This window comes from Anser cygnoides, chromosome 13 (genome assembly GCF_040182565.1).
Source record: "Anser cygnoides isolate HZ-2024a breed goose chromosome 13, Taihu_goose_T2T_genome, whole genome shotgun sequence".
Taxonomy (NCBI): Eukaryota; Metazoa; Chordata; class Aves; order Anseriformes; family Anatidae; genus Anser; species Anser cygnoides.
This window is the reverse complement of record NC_089885.1, coordinates 2,634,527-2,656,237: the sequence shown is the minus strand read 5'-3', so window position 1 is coordinate 2,656,237 and position 21,711 is coordinate 2,634,527. Positions and strand designations below refer to the sequence as shown.

Sequence of the window (21,711 nt, the reverse complement as noted above, 5' to 3'; positions counted from 1 at the left end):
AAAAGGGAAGGAATCAGGGGTATCATGGTGTCCTCCTGTTGGACTTGCAGACTGAAAGTGAGGAAGTTCTGGACATTTGGCCTTTAGAGTCTGCCACCCTTCAGCAGTAGAACTACCAGTTTGTACAGAACTGGGCTGATTCCCTGCAGTATTAAATTCACAGAGTGCATCCGTCTAGAAATTGAAGCACTCTTCTATGTGCAGTTCTGCTCTAGTTTCTGGCAAGAGAAGCCTCTATTTAGCAAGCATGGTAATGAATGAAAAGATCACATCTCCTGAACTGCGGGCAGAATAACTATACACTCACTCTCTGAGAGGTTTACTCAGAGTTTTATCTGCTAACTAATTTGTATTAATGTTGCATTCAACCCTGGAGTCCAGCAAACTAGGAGTTCAACCCCTTATTTTTATGCACAACCAGGAACAGAGAAGTAGAGAATGGTCTTCATACAAGTAAGAAAATAAAGAGATTGCCACGGTGAGAAAATGCTGCAGGAGCTGGAATGGCTGTGTCATTGAAGCTAGCATTGATCTAACCCTTTTTATTATTATTATTTTTTTCTAAAGCACTAACTGAAAGTGAGTTGCAAAAGAAAATCAATTCTGAGAATCATTAGGGTTGGAAGGAACCTCTCCTGGGTCACACAGTCCATCACTCCTATGATTGTTCCTAAACCAGCCCTAACAACTGGGTATCTACTCATATCTTTTATGATGGCTCTACATTTTTCTTCGACTGGTTGCAACAATAATGTTAAAACAAATATTCTTTAAAAAAGAAACATTGCAAAGCAAGCCCTTGGGTACATTTTTGCTGACAGATAATCTTCAAGGCTCATTTACTTTTAAAAAGTTACAGTGCTCAGACATCAATGTGTATTCACCTTTGCAGGTGCCAGGAAAATTAGAAATACTGCCACCCCTTTTCTTTGCTGTGAGCGGATCTCTCTCAGGCTCCCCTGCTGGTGTCCTGGTTTGTTAAATGAATGTAAAAATGCCCAGTGTTCTCAAAAGTGTTAGAGCATAAGGCAGACTTTGTGGTTGTTGTCAAGGACAGGAAAACCTTGCTTTGAGTCAGAACTGCAAGCTAATACAACAAGGACATACTGGCACAGAGGGGATAGTTCCAGGAAGGTGTCACTGGTCAGGTTTTGTGGGACACGTCATTTCAGTCTCATAGCAGATGCAGGCTAATTGTAGCATTATGTCACTCTGATCTCTTGGGCTGCCTGGTGCCTCCTGCTGTGTGTCTCCAGCCTCCTCCCTCACCCTAGCAGTGCTTTGCTTTGTTTTGGGAAAGGCAGCTGGCAATTGCATTAAAATGTCTCTCCAGCACAGAATGCAAAGATATTTTATTTGAAAGCTCGGATGAGACAAATCCATCTATCTCATTCTTGTCTTCTGTTACGTGCCGTTCTTCTAAAACAAGGCAGGTATTATATTTCAGTAGGAAAATGCTGCAGTAGTGTAACTTCTACTACTCTTTGCCAAAGTAAGACCTCTTCTGAACATAGACAAGATTAGTGTGTCTACACAAGAGCTGTGACTTTTGGCTGATGGATATTGCAGTGGCCGAAGTGCTTTGCAGCAAAGTAAGTCTGGTTCCCCCCTTTTTAACGTGGGGATATCTACAGTCTTCATAGTCTAGATATTATTTATATATTAACCAAGGAGAGTCTATCTAATTCAAAATGATGTTTTAGAATTTTTATATGGAGAAATGTTGCTTTCTAGCCAGGAAGCTTCTCTTTGGTACCTTGGAACCCAACGAAGCTGACTTCAAGGGTCTCTCCGGTGTTGTCATGGGTGGCTTAGCACCAGGAGTTACAGTAGGCACGGTCCACAAGTCTGTGGTTTCCTCAGTGGCAAATAAGAAACACCTATAAAGTGTTTCTAATATCAGTATGTTTGATTATTCCTGTCTGTTGGTGCATCCTTATAGGTGGTCTTACCCGTGGGGAACTAAGAAAGCGTGGCTGATTCACCCTCCTCTCCTGATCCTGGACTTGACCCTTTTCGAGCAGTGGGAGGTGAGCCCAGGGAAGACCCTGGGGGGGTTGGCATGCAGCGCTGTGCCCCCTGGGCTGTGGGTTTGTCCCTTTGCCTCTCACTACCTACTCCCAGGCATAAAACATGAAATAATTCAGTAATAAGCTAATGCTTTGCCCTAATCTGGTATCTCCCACTTTTATGATTTAGAAAAGAGGCAGTTAAATTATAATATCAAGAAAGCTACAGCATAAAGCTTTACTTCGGTTGCATAATTTTGCAGCAGCAATTACCTCAGCTACAAATTTAATTTAAAAACTCTTTGAAAGCACAGTCTGTGTTATCGCAGAATATACTTGAAATCAATGAAGGATGATTTCATTCCAAGTCTGAAGATACTATTTAATAGCCAGGAGAGAAACCTGCACACAGGCACACCTTCTTACTTATTAATAAATTCTGCTGCAGCAATTACAAATCTTGACTTCCACAAATTCATTTACTCTTGGCAAAATATGAATTATAAACAATGTTTGCCAACTTAATGCAGTTGCGTTCTTGCACCTAGCTGGAAAATAGATGGGAACTATTGGAAATGATCCTAATCGTGATGCTGTTAAGAAAGATGCAGAGAAAATGCTCTGATAAACATCACAGTGTCTGACTGCCATTATATTATATTTTCCTTCATGATTCATGGTCTCTTAGCAACCATATAGGCCTGATAACCTTTAATGGCTCCAAAAATGATGCACTTGGAAATCTATCACTTAAGGCCTGGTGCTCAAGTACTGACAGCCTTTTCTTTGATGGCAGATCTCAAGGCAAATAAATACACAAGAATTAGAGCAGCCTTCTTTGTCTGGATATTCATATTTTGTGTGGTTATTCAGACTGGGTGAGGAAAGGGGTTTGTAATCCAGGTTTAATGTGTATAAATTTAGGATATGCGTATGTACCTTAATTAACTATATAGATTCAAAAGGATGTCAAAAGAGCACTGGGTTATTGACTTATAGAGAGTTGTGTTTGTGCATTGACTGGGGGGATGAAAAGGTGAGTCTCCTATTAGGACAAGGGGAAAGTTATGGATTTATCATCTGGGCATGAGAATCTGTGCATCACCAGCTTGGCTGTGAGCTCTTAACTGCTTGATTGCTGCTGGCTGGCCCTGGGACCCTGATTGAAGCTCTTGAATGCTGAGAGAGAATACTGACTGTATTATTGCCCGTGTTGTTAGGAGCAGAGGCCAGAAAGGCACACAGAACCAGCTATAGCATGAGGCAAGGCATCACTGTTAGCATGCTTCAAATTCCTGCCAGTGACACGCTTGTTTGAAGAAATTAGAAACAGGTAAGAATAGTTCCAGTTTCCCTCTGGATTGTTAGTATTTGTGGAATTAGGTACCACTGCGTGAATGTAGTGCTGCAGTTAGTGCTTTGGGCTTGGGGCAGGGGGGTCTCTCTTGCAGGTGGCTGTGACAAGGGCTCAGGCAGCTTGGCAGCAGCCAGAGGTAGCATGACACCCTCCGCTTACTGGCTGGGAAGAGAACTGGTGAGAGTAACAATATTTTATCACTTGCAATACTTTCAGAAGATGTATCATGGCCTGTGACCCTCTCCTCAGAGGAGAGGAGGACTGGCTGATGGGTCTAAGTGCTGCTGAACCAGAACCTGAATTGCCATTGTTAGGAGAAGATGGAGCTGGGGATGTGCCCTCATAGGTGCACACCACCAGTGCCGTGCCACAAGTGGAAGGAATCCCCAGCACCCTCTGGTAAAGAGTTCAGTGCCTGGGGAAACTGTCTGAAATCTGAAAACCTGAGAAGCAGAACCTGCTGGGTTTTGGAGTAGCTTCCTGTTTGCCTGATGAATATTATCCCAATAAAAACTGCAGAATCAGATGTAGTGCAATACTTCAGACCAGTGAATTGAATGTCAATGATGTTTACTAACTGCTGCGGGCATAATTCTATTAGATGCTGAGCAGACCGCATTTACATTTAAAAATACAAGTAATCAATGTATGTTAATGTATGCCCTTCATGTATTCCGTGCCAAAGTGTTTTACCAGCCATTTACAGTGGCCATGCTATTGCGAGAAAAAAACCTTTCAGGAACTTATCAGCAGACGTGCTTCGGGTTAGCTTCTTTTTGTCAGGTGTGTATCAATAAGCGTGCGTAGGAAAAGGCACAAGCAGCACACACAAAAGCTGCCCAGCACACAGCCATGCAGATATTCCCAACAGGGGTGTATCTGTACTTGTTTGTAAGCCGTGGGAGTGCTTACACTTTGCAGATAGGATTAGCAAAATGCTGATGAAGAGCTCATTACCATAATTCCAAATTAAAGTGACACCTGCCATGATCCTGTTAGTGAAATTTGACATGCGTCTGTGTTCCTTTCAGGTACGTTGGCAGATGATGCCATTACTGAGGGAGAAGGTAGGGTGTGAATTTGTAAGAACTCAGAACAGCTGTTTGCGTTTTTACCTTACTGTAAGTGCGAAGTAAATGAAGAGCACTGAAATGATTGCTCTAGGAAAGATGCACCACCTATGTCATGTTTAACCCAGGGTGGGTTGCTGTAATGGCACACACCTGGAGGTGGTGTGTAGGTCACTCTCATCTGTTCGTTCCATAGCTCATTCTGCAGCATCTCCATGAGCCCTAATTCCACAAGAATTACAAAACTCAAAATTCTGTCAATGTATGGTATGAAACACATTGCTACAGGCTGTGTCTGAGTTCATTGCTGTCTGCAGTTGATTCCCAATATCTCAGTTTTTTCTCTCCCTTCCAGAGCTTACTGACACGTACATAATGGATAGCACCCCGTTCTTCCTTGGCAGGCCCTCTTGGTGAAGAAATCATTGGGAGTTTGAACCTAAAGGCAAAATCAGCATTGTTACAAACCATGGGAGGTAGGATCTCGTTGTTGACCCCAGTTAACCTGGTATTTGCTTGCTCCCCAGCCAGTGACAGCACCTCTTGTTTACATCGCGGTCCCTGCGGAGCAGAACCGAGCAATCTTTGTGTTAGTCTGGATTTTCATTTTTTAAGAAATTCCCAAAGGCAGATTATTTTATAAAACATTAAAAAAATATATTGCTGATTTTGATCAACTTCAGTGTGGTCTTTACAGTCCAACAGTCCTGTAAAAGGATGCTGAGGCTTGATAGTGTCCCAGACTAAATGTGGTTTACAAAATCCCACAGAAATGCTTGGAACGGACCCATATCAAATTGTGGCTTAGCCCTTCCTGACTGGGCTTGCAGAGTTGATGCAATTTTCTTGGACCTCCTCCTGTTTTATTCTCAAAAACTCTGCTGACAAAACCACCTTTGTTGAGCAGTTATGTATGGACAACCAGCGAATGTTTCAGATTGCATGTGAAAGAACGCTAATTTTGCACGATTCCCGGAATATTTGAGCTATCATACAATTATGATATAAAGTTTGGAGACTGTGTTACAAGGTGCCTTTTAAAAAAAACAGGCTTACTGTCAAAAATTCATCAGTAGTTCCTCCTGTGTAATGTACTTTTCCAGAGACAACTGAAAAAATGTCAAAACCAAATAAAGAATAGCTATGTTACAACAGCTATTTGAGATCCAATTTAGCCTTTCTTATAAGTTTCCCTTCCAGTAAGCCACTCTTCTCATGTTTTCTTCCAGTAAATGAGATGTGCATAATTCAGTCCTATTAGGAAATTGATCCCTTAAAAACAAAACAAAACAATAAAACCCTTTTGAATGCTAGGGGAGGAAAAAAAAAATCCAAACAACAATTGTACCAATTTTGTATCACTTTGGCTCCCATTCCTAGCTTTTCCAGCTTTCCTTTGATCTGCAGAAGGACCCGCAGAGTTGCATTGATAAGAATTCAGGTCACACGAAATTTCTAGTATTGGTCTAGATTAAATCTATCCATACATTCTTCCTTCTGTACACTAGATGCAAGTCCCAGATATAAAATCTACAGATCCCCTATTTTTCATTTCTAAATAAATCATTTGGAGTGATTTTTCTCTTTCTTACACCGGTATATATTGGGAGTAACTTCTTTCAAGCAAATAGTATTATGCTGGCAATTATGGTGGCAAGGGGAGAGCCATAGAGCAGAGATTGAGTTTTATGATATATTTTAAAATGACACATTTGTCTGGGATGGGGGTGACCGAAATGCAGATTTGAGACTGAATAGAAATATTTTTGTATAAACTTCAGTATTTCTGCAACAAATCTTCCGTTGGTATAAGGAGATGAAGCACTCCTGATTTCAGCAGCCCCCTGAGGCACTGACCTGAGGTTTTTATTTCCAATCCGTTCTGGGCTTTGTGACCCTGCTTGCTTCGTTTACCTGTTACGAGTATTCCTCGCAAACTGCAGATTTTACAGGGGGTGTGAGGTCAAGCTTAGGCAAGTCGGCAAGTGTGCCATGCAGGAGTGTGCTTTACTGAAGGGGAAAAAAAATACAGTTTTTGTGCAATATTGTCCATCGCCTTTTCCACTGGGGTTAAGAAGGCAAGTCCAGGCAAAGTCGTATAGCTCTGGAAACCAAGTGTCTTTGTAGGAGCCCCTAAGCATTGTGATGGAGTTTAACGTGAGTGGCATGGTGAAAAATGCCAGGGATCAGCAAGAACGAGAGGAATTAAGGATTTGGTTATATCTCTTAAGCTGCTTTGGGAATCTGACAGCATTTTTGGTTGGTATCAATGTATTTATAGTATAGAAGATTAATATTTGCACCACTGAGCTCTTTAATTTTATTGACTTTAGAAACGGGGATTTTGGCATTAAGAAGAACCAAAAATGTAGCGGGGACTGTACAGCTTCACTCCAACGTTGTCAACACTCACAAGACTCAGAGAAATAGGACGTTTCACAGCAAGCAAAGCTTTCAATACGTGCTGAGGCTGTAGGATTTCAGGATGCTGGAAGTACCGTCCTGCCCTTCTGCGGGGAGCAGGAGGTGGCAACACGGGGAAGAGAGCCTGAAGTGCTGGGAGCGGGGCTGGCTCTGCAGGAGCTCCAGGCCCTGTGGTCACCGCGGCCTGGCAGAGCCGACCTATAACCCTCCCCTGCGGAAAGCCATTGCCACGATGGGCCTTCAAAAGCGAGAAACAAGACTGCAAAGTTTCCATTTGGTTCTTTTGAAGGAGGCCGGTACTTCGTGGGGTGCCTAGGAGTTGGCTATTGCCAGTACCTGAGCTGTTGCTGCTTTTCACAGCCTGCTGGAGTTGTAAAAGCACTTTTCTGCTCGCATCAGGTGCTGCAAGCTCAGGACTGCATTCACGTAGGCTTTGCCTTAGGGAGATCAGTGGTGGTGGAGTCTCTAATGAAAAACAAAACAAAACAAAACAAAAAAAAAACAGAAACAGCAACAACAGAAATGAAGAAAATGAAGAATTTCAGGCTACATGTCTTTTATCCATGCCTCTGCTGAGCTAGGTGTATGCTTTTATTCTGAGTTTTTTAGCTGAAGTCACAGCTATATGTACAGGGAACTGCTGGGAAGCTATTCTCATTAAAAATGTCTCTGATTTATGGAATTCAGGACACTGGGAGGAAGCTGTCCTTGATGATTAAAATACTAGCTGAATATTAGGTTGAGATCCATTACTGATTCTTTTCCAGGATATGATATTTTCTGCGTTTTTTGTAGCTGTTGTTTGTTTGTTGGGTTTCTGTCTTCTGCAGCTTTGGAAATTACATTGTCTGAACACTTTGTCTTTAGCAAAAGATCAGTCTGACCATTGAAGATGCTTGAAGAAGTTACCTTGCAATTGCCAACAGTTTTTCTTACTGTCTTCTTTCTGGAAAAAAAAAAAAGAAAAAAGAAAGAAAATCATCCTTGAACCTTCTGCCTGTTTGTGTGCGACTGTAGCAATTCATTTCTTTACAAGGAGCAAGAAGAAATGTTAGAATTGGGTTTATTTCTTTCTTGTTGTTAAAACCACTTTCCTGTGTCACGTGCATGGTTTGAAGCTTTTCCCAGGCCTCTTCTTGTCCATCCTAAAGGCAAGGTGGCAGCCTCGACATGGCAGGTGGGACCCTGTGCCAGCCTGCTGGCAGCTCCTGACTCACCCTCACTAACCTGTGGCCTTCCTTTTCCTTTTTCCTTCATCTTCTAGCATCACCGAGATTTAAGGCACCCCTTCCTCTGGACTACAGCTTGGAAACTGTGCTGAGGGTATTTCCCATCTCATGGGATCCTTCCACCCACCCCCTCTTAATTATTTCCTTGACAGCCTTTTTTTTTTTTTTTTTTCTTTCCCTTTCTCTGTCCTATGACTTTCCTCAACAGCATCTCAAACATAATTTCTGGTGTTCAGGCAGGTGAATCTCAAATGGATGTCCTGAAGGGCTATGGTAGGTACCATACCATATCTGCTACAGACTAGAACTGGAGCTCAGCAATAAAATTCATTTGAAGTATTGTCTTTAAGTTATTGCCTTAAAGACCAAATTCTAAATTTAAATGACAACTGTTTAGCACCTATGCGAGAGAGATTTTATTTGCTGTGATTAATCACTTTTGGCAAAAATAATTTGTCTCTGATGTAAGAGGATGCATTCACTTTTGTCAGCAGCAGGTCAGTAAATATTTTTATACAAGATGCACCAAGTGGCTTTAAGCTCCGTTGTTTTGGACATGGTAGACCTTTACTGATACATCTCAAGCTTCCTGATTGCCAAGCAGCCCCTGCATCTCTGCTTCACTAAAGTTTCCACTCAGAATTTGCAAACTGCCATGTTTTAAAAAAACTTAGACTTTTCATGAATTATCTGTAATTTGTGTGTTAAGTGCTTCTCTTTGTGGGAAGCACTTCCCTAGCTAGTCCCCTTTCTGGGGGGTAAGTCTGGGTCACAAGTTCCAGCTCTTTCCCTTCATTCCTGCCCCTTGTTGCAGGTTGTAACCCCACCTGTTCTGTCCTTGGGAGATTCTGCAGAGCCATGGAAATGATCTGGATTAAAAAATCCAATGCAATGACCCACCACCACCCCGACACAAAATCCTAAGGCTTATTTTATATATTTATTTATTTATTTATTTATTTTTCCTATGTGATTTACTGATATGCAGTTCTCACATCACTGCAGGATGCTGACTTTGTTCATACTTGCCATTAGTACATGCTTGGCTAAAAATAAGAGTAGATTCCACATTTGCTGGCTCTCCTTCTACGGAAAGATCACCCAAACAGTAAACTCACCAGACTTACGTTCAGCTCCCGTGTTTTCTCGTGTGGGAAATCTCCTGAAACTTCTCTTGCTTTCTTTGTCAGAGCAGCACAGACAGCCAGAACCGGTGGGGAGAAGTGCGCTTGGATTTGTGTGAAACAACATATTTAGTTATGCCAAGTGATGGCATTCAAGCAAATACACAATATGTACACCTGCACACAAAGATGTAAAAGTGGAAATTTACTGAACCAGCATTGGAGTCGATACCCCCTGTGAGGGAGCCCCAAACGTGCAGTTGCCATCCGCTTTGCTGGAGGGAGCTGGTGCCAGCTAGGAGCTGGCAGCACGGCTGAGTTCAAGAAGTGTTTTTAATCTCTTAATAAATTTCACAGCTAGATGGCTTCTTCATTTGTAAATTATAGATAGACTTGGTTATACACCTCCAGCTTCACTTTTGGCTTATTTGGGAACTCTCAAGGAATGGCAAATATGTTGCAGCGTTTTCATTTTGGATGGAGTCTGGATGAAATTCTCTGGGGAGTCCAGAAGTTTCTGGAAAACACCAAGTTTTCTCATGGTTTGGAAGGCTTTCTGTTACTTTCTACTACCCTGGCATAAGCAGTATACATTAGTTACGATAGGGGGCGTATACATTAGGTACGATGCTGGGGGAAAAATCTTCCATACTGCTAGTGAGGCTGTGTCCAGTGCTTCCATCCTCCTGGCATCTCTATTCACCCCTGCTTCCCATCTGAACAATTGGGATAAATCCTACAGCAGCTTCTTCCTGCCCCCCCAGAGGGAAGAGATTGGGTTCAGTGGGAATAAAATTCACAGATTCCTGTAAGAGTGAAAAATATAAGGTCTAATTGCATCTATTTTCTTGTGGTGGTGAGCCTCGTCCTGGAAAGCTTCTCTTTTGCTCGCCAGCGTGGAACGAGACGGTTGGAGACAGCAATTAACAGAAGATGATAAATGAAACTGTGCCTACCACTTGGGAGAGAATGTTTCCTGAATAATGATCCTCTCTTTCAGGGATGTTTGCAAAATTAGATTGCCTGGGTCGGTCTGAAATACTCTTGGCGATGATGTGCACGGGGCTCATCGCTGCAGGAAGCATCCTGGGTGGCTGAGCCGGCATCGGTGCTCTCTGCCTTCCTGCTTAAAGGAGGGGGGTAGCTAATTAAGTCTTCTTAATTTATGAGGATTTGTGACAAAACTGAACGGGCTTAAATGTGCCCTTAGTTTTAACAGGGCCTGTTACTGCTATGGCCTTGATGTCTGATGCATCTGTCATGGTCTACAGGGCCACCAAGGCGTGGGGACGTTTTTCTAAGTACGTGTGGACATGGTTGGCTCAAGTGGCTTTGCAAACAGGACACATTTTGTTTTTCATCCTTATTTACAGGAATTTTCCCCTTTTAATTCTCACTGGATATATATACATTTAGAAAGATGTGATTTAAAACAGAGCGTTCAATTTCCTGTCTACTTGGTCCACAAACAATGGCGTTTTTTAGTGCTGTTTCTGTGTAAACGCTTACCAACTGCTCATAAATAGTCACAGGAAGAAATTGCTTTAGCTTCATATGCTAATAGGTAGTGGGTTTTATTAGTAGGGCTTGTTAATTAGTTTGGTATCTTATTTAATTAAATCAGTGTGCCAGTGAGTGGAAAAATAAATCCTTGTTAGGCCAGTGAACCCCTTATTGTATGTCCCAGTATTTTTCATGTTCAGAAAACTTTAGAAGCAGCGACTGAGGACACTTCAAGCAGTATCACATCCTGTGACGACGGTTCCTGCCAGTAGTAACTTTCCAAGAGTAACACCTGTTGTGTGTCTAACTGATGATACATACGCATCCTGTGAGTTAAGATGCCCCCCATGTCGGGAGTTATCTGCATCTCTGATAAATCAGTTTTGACATGTTATTGCCTACATTTTTTTTCTGTTCTTCGCCTCCTTTAAAAAAAATAATAAAATGCAAACTGTGCAGTTCTGCTGCAATGTAAGCTGAAAGCATAATTAATGCTGTACGCATAATATGATTTGAAAAATTATCTCTAGTACTGGCAAAACATTAGCAAGTCAGTCTGTACTGAAGTACGAAATTCACATGTCCAAAGTATCTGGGGTGTTTGGGTCAAGTCAGCACACATCTTCTCATGCTAATTCTCGTTGCTGGTGTGGTTTTTTTTTTTTTTTTAATATAAAAATAATAATTTGCTCTTATTTTTCATTGTAGCATTGATGTTCTGTATTTTCCTGCTCCTGGTGCTCAGCTCCCCGTGGTGTCAGCAGAAGATGTACAGAGAGAGGAACAACCCAGCAGGGCCAGCCCAGCACGTGGATGGAGGTCAGTCTTCTCCTTCCTCTTCTCCGTCTCCTCCCCTCCACTGGCACAAGGGCTTCTTCTGTCACTTTTACACTTGAAGGATCTCATAGCCCGAGTTTCAGGCTGTGAAGGCTTTGACCAGACCATTGGAGGATATATCCTGGCTTTAGGTAGGAGGCTGTGTGATGCTTCAGAGGGGAAAGTTAGCAGGATCTTTCATTTTGTGTCCTGCAGGATGATGGAAGAACTGCATGAACCTCCATCTTATTTTTAATTGTTATTTTATTGAAAGAGGTAATATACTGGATGGCAGTGGAGAGAAAGTGAAGCAAAAAAGGTGTCCATTCTTGCAAAAGCATCTCTTAACCTTGATCAAATGGGATCCTTTGACACTTGCACTGCCGAACCCAGAACCTTTCATGCCAGCAAGAGAGGCCACCAAGGAGAGAACAGAGTGGGCTGATAACAAAGGGAGTGCCACCTCTTCTCAGCACCATTCAAAGGTAGTATAATCTGTGCTAAAAGTTTTGCAGTCTCACTAAGACCTTTGCTAACTCCTCATTCCAATGTGCGGATGCGACTCTAAACACGTGAAATGGTTGAACCTCTAGCAAAAACTCAGTGAGAGATACAGCCATATTCTGGACAATTTATTACAGTCTTTTCTTGATTCCTGATTAAAATGAAGTGGTGGGGTCCTAATGGACATGAAGCCCTTAGTCTCTTTCATTCTGCCATTCACTTTATTTTGGAGTTTGAAAGAAATGTTGTTTGTCAGGTTTTGAATCTGCAGCTTGCAGCTGTAGCAAAACATTTGGATAGAAAACCCATTTTCTAAAATCTACTTAGGGTAAAATGGCCTTTTTTATTGTTTACTTCCTGCATTTGAAAGAACTTTTGTTAAAGCCCAGCTTCTGCACCTGCGTTCCTCCAGAAAACTGTCTCTTCAAATTCTCCAGACTGATTTGTCATTTTCTTATGTGCCAGAACCAGTTGTATCTCTTATTGCATTACATTGCTGACATAACGTAATGCCTCATGGCAGATGCAGCTGCACATCACTGCGGCTGAGAAGCTGAGGAGGAACAGAGGCCCAGGTCTGGGGAAGGGTTGATATCTCCTGCACACAAGTTTTCCTTACGGAACTTTAAGTCTAGCGGCCAGTCATGTTGGTTATCTTTTTTTTGATTTTTTTTTCGAAGTGTGAAGGAAGGTCAAAGTCTGGGGAAGGCTGAGTGATAGGAATCTTTCTACTTTCTTTCCCATCTGTGCACGTATCTACCTCATATCGCAGCTTCCTATGGAGGAGAGTTGAACAGAAGGTCTCCTTGAAATCCGCTTTGCATGTTGGCTAGAAACAGCATTAAGAATTCATTCAGAGACCCCCTCTGTCCTTACTAGCCTGATTTAATCAAATCAAAGAGCTCCTACTAGTCCTACCAGATGAGAGGTTTAGACAGAAAACTTTTTCTGGATAAAAAGGTTTGTGTGTCATTCAAAATTCCCTCACTTTACTATTTTGGGATTTGTGCTTTAGAAAAAAAAGGTGAAGTGATGCTTCTGCTTTATGATCTGGTCCAATTCTGCTGTGCAGTGGAAGGGGTACAGTGTCATCTGGGATTTCATAGCAAATAGGGAGTTTTGCGACCCACACCAAAATAAATAAATGGGGCTCAGTGGAAAAACATCCTTTACAAAAACATTGGCATTCATTTAAATACTCCATGTCATAGAAAATTTGCAGTATCACTGTCTATAACTTAGTGGATTAATTCCCTTTTAGGTAACAGTTCTTTAGTTCTGCTTTGTAATTAACAAATTTCAATTTTCACCCCTTGGTCCTCATGTCTGTAAAAGCATACAGCAAAAGTAACCTTTTTCGACATTAAGAGCAAAATCCTGGTTTACATGGACTAGGTTACCATTTACATTGTTTTTTTTTTTTTCTTCTGTCTTCTGCATCATGAGTCAGACAAGATGCAGAAGAAGATGTGTGCCCTCCCAAATTTAGAAATGCATGTGTCTGCGATGCCTTTCATAGTCTGTTAGGTAAATCCTAGCGGTGTTGTAATGACAGATAAGTGCCTGTCCTATGTGTGGCTCGTTCTGCAGCTGTGCCTTGGACACTGCCAAACCTCTGCCAGGTGAAGTTAAGTACAGCTTTCCTTTTAAATGTTGTACAGGAGCAGCTATAAGCTTTTCCAACCTGAACCTTTCCTTGCAAGCTGACATTTGCCTAACATTTGTGTTTTGCTTAAGCTCTTGGCACTGCACCCTTGGCTGACCAAGGGCCTCGGTATGGGTTGGCCATGGGTGTGGGTGGGTGATGGCCGCGGGTGTTACTGCAGGCAGCTAGATTTTCCCTTCCAGCCTAGGGTAGTTGAGTTGTTCTGCTTTTAGGAAAACGATTGCATTTTAACGCTGTGTGGATCGGGCCTGACATTTCCTGGTAAAAATTGGCATGGAGGAAGACTATGGATAGTAATGATAAACAGCAGCATGGGAGAGAAATGGAAGACACAATGCTACACCACTGGCTAATGTTATGGAGAAGCAGTTCTCAGAAAGGAGGGTCTGGCTGGTTGTTTAGTAAGCTCTTTGCTTTAGGGGATAACCTCGAAAGCATCTGCTGCTGAAGCATATGAATGGTTGCATTTGAGGACAAGATCTTGTCAAAATTCTCTTGAAAGTCTTGGTGGCAGCCACTGCCTGCTGCTTGCCACGGTGCCATGAGCGGCCTCACTGCCTCTCTTCCTGGGGTTGTTCTTGGGTGAGCAGTGAAAGCCAGAACAAAGCGAGGGATGCATAAGAGGAGCTAGAGCAGGTCTGCGCTGTGTGGTGCCAGCCCCGAGCCCACCCATGCTCCACGTCACGGCAGAGCCGGGCACCCACTGCGGCAACGTGGTCCCACAGCTCTGGGTCAGGGCAAGGTCTGATCCTGCGGGCTGGAAGCAGGAGCAGGGAGAGCAGAGCCATCTACTAAGCATTTGTAAGAAGTCCTCATACAGCCACGGTGCTAATTTTCCAGCTCAGCAAAGGACTGAGCGCTGTGCTAGACTTTGCATTGTGAAAAGGCTTGAAAAAATAAACAGAACTTACTGCTTATTTGTGATAAGCAAAGATCCTAAAGATCAACATGCTCAGACAGAGTTGGAAGAAGAGCCTAAGGAAGTTTGGGTGGCCATTCACCCTGTTCCACTATTTTTCCTTAATAACATCTCATTCTTCAGTAGCTGTACCTGTGTATGGTCCAGCACTATTCAGACAGCTCAGAGCTCATCTCCATTCTTCCTGACCCTATGATTATCCTCATGTTTCAGCTTCTCCTCTCCCCCCTTTGTGCCTGTCTCTGGTCTTCCTTCCATGATGCATTAAGTAACTTCAACAGCTTGACATACTAGGGCTGACTTAGCGTTTGCCATTTCTTATCCTCATTCAAATATGTAATGCCACAGCAGGATATTTTTTCTTAGGTTTCCATTCCTTATGTTTTTGTCTTTTCCTAATTTATTTCCCTTCTATTGCTGTAGCGGTTTTCCTAACTGGCTCCTAGCTTTAGAAAATGGTCTGCAATTGCTTTAATTTTATAGCACGTAAAGGATACCAGTGTACTCAGAAAACAACCAACCAACCAAAAAAAACCCCAACCCCAACAACCCAAACCTAACCCCCTGCCACACACACCTCTTTACCTTCCAAGGGAGTTTCTTACAGGCTTGCAGAAACTGGGAGGGAGACTCACAGAGCTCAGCTTGGCATGGCTAACAGAAGGCTCAGGCAGACTTAGAGGGATAGTTTAAGCTGAGCAACATATCATACTTGGGTTTTATTATGTTGTATTCCACAACACAGAGATCTCTTATAGCTGAAAATTGTTTTGAGATTTGATGAGAGCTGAAGTAGCTTTTTGTTTTTTTCTGTAGAGCCTCAAGTTTATATCAGAGAGAAAGAAAAAGAGAATTGAGAACAAAATGCTTGTTCGTACCCTTTTGCCTGACGGATATGTCTGAGCTAGATCCGCAGTAGCATTATAAATAGGTATTTGCTTGGACTTTCTTCCCTTCGTGCCTTGGATGCATTTCTTCTTTTGCATTTGATTTTCCTGAGTTGGTAAGTGACACTAGCACCGTGTGTGAGAGGAGAATGTTTTTGCCAACTGTCTTGTAATGAACTGGGGGAAAAGCTGCTCATCAGCTACGTGGTCAGTGTCACCCCTTCGCTCTTGTGTGCTCCCTGTGGGGTCTAATCACTGTAAAAAATAAATTAGTGCACCGAGTTCAGGAACACTAACTCAATAAATGCGTTAATGTCAGAGCAAGTGGCAGTTTTGCCTACCCTGCTGATAGAAGTGATTATTTATGCTTAAATATACTGTGCTGTTAGTGCTTCCAGAGAGCCTGTTATGGCCTGCCCCTCACTTCTCCAGAAACGATACAAATCTTTACCTGTCAGCATACAGCTCCCCTTAGCCTTCCAAAACATGCATGTGGGAACTTCTGTATTGTAGTGATCAAGAGTGAGACTTCTCTGAGACCTGAAGCCTTAGGATGGAGCCAAAACCAGGTAGTGTACTTGACCAGCACACGTGTGTTACCAGGGCAAGTTGCTACTCTGTAGCTTTCAAACTACAGCTTTTTAATAAAAACATTTTATTTATTTATTTATTTATTTATTTATTGTATTTTAGTGCTGCTGGAGTGTGTATTAATCAATCTTCACCAATGAGCTGGCTAGCTGGATTGCAGCAGTATGTCAAGGCAAAGCCGTAGCTGTCACTTCCAACTGGGTGACAACTGTGACTAAGCCACCATTTTATGATGAATTTTTAGGACAGCACTAAAAGAAGCTGCTGGTTTTAGTTAGGTAAAACAAGAGGGGTCTGTCTGAAAACATCTGAAAGAATATCACGTGTCACCATTTTTAATGAAGCCCACTTTTATTTACATGTGCACTTGTTTATCTGTAGCAATAGTTTGTCTGCATGCCCAGGTCCTCTGCCTTAGCCACAGAGCAGAATAAACCAACCTTTCTCACCCTTTCACACAAAGGCAACAGATAAAATATTGACTCCATTATACCTGGAAGGGCAGAAGCAGGCATCTTATTTCCTGAAGACAGCAGAGCAAATGAATTTTAGGAAAACAGACTCCTCTAGCAACCTGCTGTCTCTTGCTGCAGATGCAGCTGGATGTGCAGAGTGCCTCAGCACGCTGCAGGTACAGAGAAGTGCTCTGAGGACTTGGACCATGGTGAACACCAAGAGGCAGATGATGTTCATTACAGAAGTCTCAAGATGGTGTGCTGTCATTGCACTCTTGGTCCCTGGTAAGAAACGTTTAGCTGGGTGTTAAAAAGGCTGAGACTGAGAATGGGAGTGCACTGGTTTTGCATCTTGCCTTTTAGAGTTGTGCTAGGCAGAAAATTCTCCTGCCTTATTTACCAACACAGCACGTGTTTGCCTTTAGCAGGCAGCCTCCGTGACGATGGTGATGGGCATCACCTGCAGGAGAAACAGCCCCAGTGATTCACTGCACTTAGCTCCCCAGGTACAAGTGCAAAATGGGAATAGGGGAAATGCAGGATTGGTGCTGCTGATGTTTTCTGTGTACCTCGAACCATGAAGGAAAGGAAGCGTGTGATGGAAGCATGGTGAGGGGTGGGTGGAGAGGACAGACCCCAGGGTTGTGCCATATCTTCACTGCCCTCATAGCAGAAACACAGAGACTGGCTTTGAGAATTTGTATAGAAAATGGATGGGGATGGGAGAGATGAGGAAAACAGCACATTGTCAATATGCGTTGGGGGTGTGCAGTGGATTTATGCTAATGGGAGCCTTGCTCTTCATGTAATCCTCTTTGGCCCTTGCTGGGGGGTGGCAACTGGAACAACATGAAGTCTGTGAACAAGAAGCACTCTGAGCTTTTATCTGAGCTCAAGTGAATGGGTTTGTTGTGGGATTTGTTTAATTTTGTTTTGGCTTATGCATTTCACTGTTTAGACTGTTGAACTGTCTAACAATGTACCTTGCAGGAATACTTTCAAACACTTGCTGTGTACAGCTGCGTTTGAAACAAAGTTTAATTTGAATTTCCAAGTCTAATCATACAAGTTGATGATGGTATGGCTTTAGGGCCAGGGGTAGCTATTCAGAAAGCTGAGTGGTTCACAAGGTTATGTGCCACAGGACTAACGCGATGCTGAGAAATAATAGGCTCATACGGGGCTGGTTTCAGTTTGCAGAGTGTATAGCACAGAGATTTAACGCAGTTTAGATGTGCTTGAAGATCATCCCTGTTTTTTTTCGTTTTTCTTTTTTTTTTTCAGCCAGTGTTCTTCCTGACCTTGAAAATACCTTATGGGTGGTTTGCAAATAAATATGTAACATCACTGTAACCAGAAAAAATATACATTGATGTTCTATTTGTCATTATATTCTACCTATCTTTTCCATTATTTGAAGTCTTATATGATTTCAGTGATAGGCATATAGGCTAGCATCAGCACAGCAGATTTTTAAAAGAGATTAGATGAGAATTGGGCTGCCTTTTAGAGAGCATTTTGCTTTATGTTTCTGGCTCTTCTCCTTTTTATTTTTTTATTTTTTTAAAGATATCTTTTTATCAAGTGTGAATGCTAACAATGCTGATATGGGGTGACAGTTTGACCAAACAACCATAGCAACAGTAACTGTTTTCCTTGTGATAACAGCTAAGCTAAAGGTTATGTGTATTGCTGCATCTCTCAATCTATCTGCTCCACGGCACAGTGCCAGACAAAAGTAAGAATATAGAAAGCTATAACCAAAATATGCAGTTGTCGAAATGAGGCATGAGCTACAGAGCACGGGTTAAAGGATAATATTTCTATTCTGAAGCTTTCTTTTTGAAAAGAAATATGAAATCTATGTTAAATAATATTTTGCTGCCCAAATAGTTAATTTGAAAACTTGTTAAATAATATCTGCTTAACCATCTTCCCTTAGGAAAGGGCAAAATAAAAGCCTAGAGGCTGCTTTAAGGAAATTTTTTTTTTTTCCTTTTCAGGAACAATGTTGGACTTGCACAGTTGACCTAGACAATATTTAGTATTGACCTCAAGTCTTCAGCATGTGTCCCCAAAGCTCAGATGGCTTGAAGGACACAAACAAATAAAAGTCTTTGCGCAGTGGGAGCTTCTCATTTTTCCCAGCACAGAGCAGAATGAAGCAGATGTGTGACATATTGTTTGGTTGGTTTTTGGCTATTTCCAAGAGCAATTCTCATACTGAGTTGTATCTATCACAGCTTTTATAATAGTGCCTCATACCTGATAATCTGTGGTATTTTCATATTTCTAGCTTTTTTTTTTTTTTAATCAGGATAACTATATACAGAATTATTTATATTTTCATAAATAGGAAGATAATCTTACCTCCAAGACAGTAAGGTCTGTGTGTGTGTGATCCAACTGAGGCAGTCATGAGCCATTTAATAACTAAGGCTTCTCAATGCAACAAATAATACATAGTGATGATAATTTACCAAAGCTGGCTGGATTTTAGGCTAGAGAGTCACATTGCACTGGGTTTCTACAGCACTGAATTGAGCTCGCAGTTTTGTATTTGGTGTTGGAATAAGTTTCCTGGTGGAAGAAATTATATTTCAGAGTGACTTAGTCCTTGTTTTGGAGGACTTTCTCTTTTCTTATTGGACTTAGTTAGGTTTGAGTCTTGATGAAAGGGCAAGAACAGCCTCTGGTGACTCCTGAGCTGCGTGGGCAAAGCAGAGCAGTGCTCTGCCGATGATTATGGGAGCAAATGACTGGCACAGAGTATCATGGTAACAAGTCAAAACTTTTCCTAGCGATCCATTTGCTAGACAAAAGACAGAATTAATGGAATAGTGATCCTGAAAATTTGGAATCCCTTGTGGATGTGAGGCTGATTTTCCATTTCTAATGAATTCTTTTAGCCATGTGGTCTTGAGCATTGTTTTTTTTAGAAGAAAAGCAAAATACATGGATCCCCTGAAGGATCTTCTTGATTTAATAGAATTGTTCTATTTAATAGCACAACACTTGTGTCAAAATCAGGAGCTGCATGGTTTTCATAGTCCCAGATTGATTAGTTGTGTATATTTTTTGCTTCATAATGTAAGATTCTCTTTGCAGCTTATAGGGCCTGTTGTACTCTCTTGTAAAGTGTTCTCCATGTCTGTGTGGTATTAGTGGGGAAGGCTTATGCTCATTAATGCACATTATTTAAAACATTTCACACAAATACTTGTTTTGTACTTGTACTTGAAGCTGCTGGTAAGGTCTGCTTCCTGAACGTAGATTTAAGTCAAATAAGCACATGTCCGTCTTGCTGGAAATGTTCAGTATATGTTGCGTTATGCTGCTAAGTGAGACTTGGTTTTCATCTGATCTATCGGTGAGACAGTAAGCATCTCTCTATTAATGAGTTTGTTTTTTCTAAGTTATTAAATCCAATGTAAACCAATTATTTTATCAAAGAGGATAAAATCCTTCTCATACTCACACCTTTTATCCTCTTCTGAATTTAATGGTGTTTAGCAAATACAGTTGAGGTCAGTGTTGCCTTCTGTGCTCTCCTACGTGCTCTGGGGAACACGGTTCACATACCTATCAGTATTTTAGTGATGGAAAGTAACTGCAGTGTGTACCTGCAGGTAAATCACAGGCTGTGTGTCCCAGGGGAAGAACTCATTGGTTAAGATTAATTTTTGCAGCAGCAAAATGCGAAACCAAATTGTGATTTGTACAGATGCAACTCCATCACAGCCCAGCTTGGGTCACCACAATGACTTGGGTCACCGCAGCGACCGTCTCTGTCTTTTTTTTTCCAAGTGAACCTTGAATAACAAAGAGCCACTTCCAGCATTTCATAAGTCTCTGTAATTACAGTAGTGATTATCAGAATGATAGATATCTAATTAAAATCTGTGAAAACTGCAGTCAGCGAGAAATGAGAATTAGCTCCCCAAATTGCAATTTTCTCCTGAGTTTAAGCACATTTCAAAGCTGCTTTTTGACAATGTGGAATTTTTCTCTTGTCTGTCACAATGAGTCACCTCAATAGGTCAAGGCTAATTTTAACAGGTACCGAAAGAACATGGGAGGATCTTGGTTTGAGATGAAGGAAGGCTTTCTGTTGGTCATTTTTACCTTAATGATACTGGTGTTAAGAGACTGTCACTTGTTTCAACTGATCTCAAGCAGCGAAACAACAAACAAACTGTTACTAAATTTTGGGCTAACCTCAGATTTCTTGTCAAAGAGGGTCAGGAAAGATGTGGAGGATGAAACTGACACATCCCCAAGCAGTGCTGGTTCGTGCTTGGGTTTTCTTGCCCTCGTTTGCTTCCTCTCCCCGTTTACCTACCCCGTGCCAGTGCTGTACATGTGTTCCCTCAGCAGCTAATTACATCAAGTTCCCCATGACAGTGACTAACAGTTTTGATGCCTGCTACAGACAGCTTTGTGCCAGTAGAGATGCCCAGGAGCCTAATACTCAAATCTGTTAGCTCTTCTGCAGCTGGATGGCCCCGGTAGCTCTTCCAGCCACCGATCGGAGCAACGTACTGCTTCCAGCACTGAACAACTACCTATGACGGGCTGATTTCCTTCTGCCAGAGACAACAAGTGTTTTAAACTCCACGTGCCCAGAAAGACTGGACGTCTGGGGGGCTTCCCTCCTAGGGCTGGGGCTGTGTCGGGCAGCGTGGCTGAGGTGTGGAGAGCTTTGGGCATGCAGTAGGCTGGGGTGAAGCACTTGCAGGTACTCTGCCCCTCCGGCTAAGAAAACGGTGAAATCATGGTCATATTCTGCTCTGGAATATTTTATTCCCAGCAGGCACTTGTATCATTTTCTGAACCTGTGTGCTTTTTAGTTCTTGGCACAAAGCCTCTTCTGCTCATGTTATTTGGGCTTTGGGTCAGGGGAATTCCCAGTTTAAAGGGAAAAACCTCAGCTGTGAAGTAACCTAATCAGAAGCAATGACACAAACACTATCACCGTCAATACCCAGCTCTGGCAGGTGTCAGATCCTGGTGCTTCAGAGGTTATTATGCAGCCTTCTCGGGGGATTTTCTCTTCCAGTCCCCGTGGTGATCACCTGCCACCCAGCGCCGCCGCATGAGCGCCTGCTCTGACTGAGAGCTGCCGAGGGCACATTAATTCCTGCCTCTTGCTGCTCC

General features: G+C 42.2%; 2 long non-coding RNA genes across 3 annotated transcripts in view; both read left to right on the top strand.

Annotated features, from left to right (window-relative positions):
* The window catches only part of LOC106038606 (uncharacterized), a 77,664-nt gene extending 69,823 nt beyond the window's left edge, over window positions 1–7,841 (top strand). The window contains exons 2-3 of the long non-coding RNA XR_001208712.3: window positions 4,792–4,912; window positions 6,770–7,841. This is a non-coding gene — a long non-coding RNA (uncharacterized lncRNA). The remainder of the gene's footprint in view (window positions 1–4,791; window positions 4,913–6,769) is intronic.
* LOC106038605 (uncharacterized) overlaps window positions 1–12,559 on the top strand; it is a 118,851-nt gene extending 106,292 nt beyond the window's left edge. For both annotated transcript variants that reach the window (XR_001208711.3, XR_001208708.3), the window contains one exon: window positions 11,425–12,559. This is a non-coding gene — a long non-coding RNA (uncharacterized lncRNA). The remainder of the gene's footprint in view (window positions 1–11,424) is intronic.
* The last annotated feature ends 9,152 nt before the right edge of the window (window positions 12,560–21,711 follow it).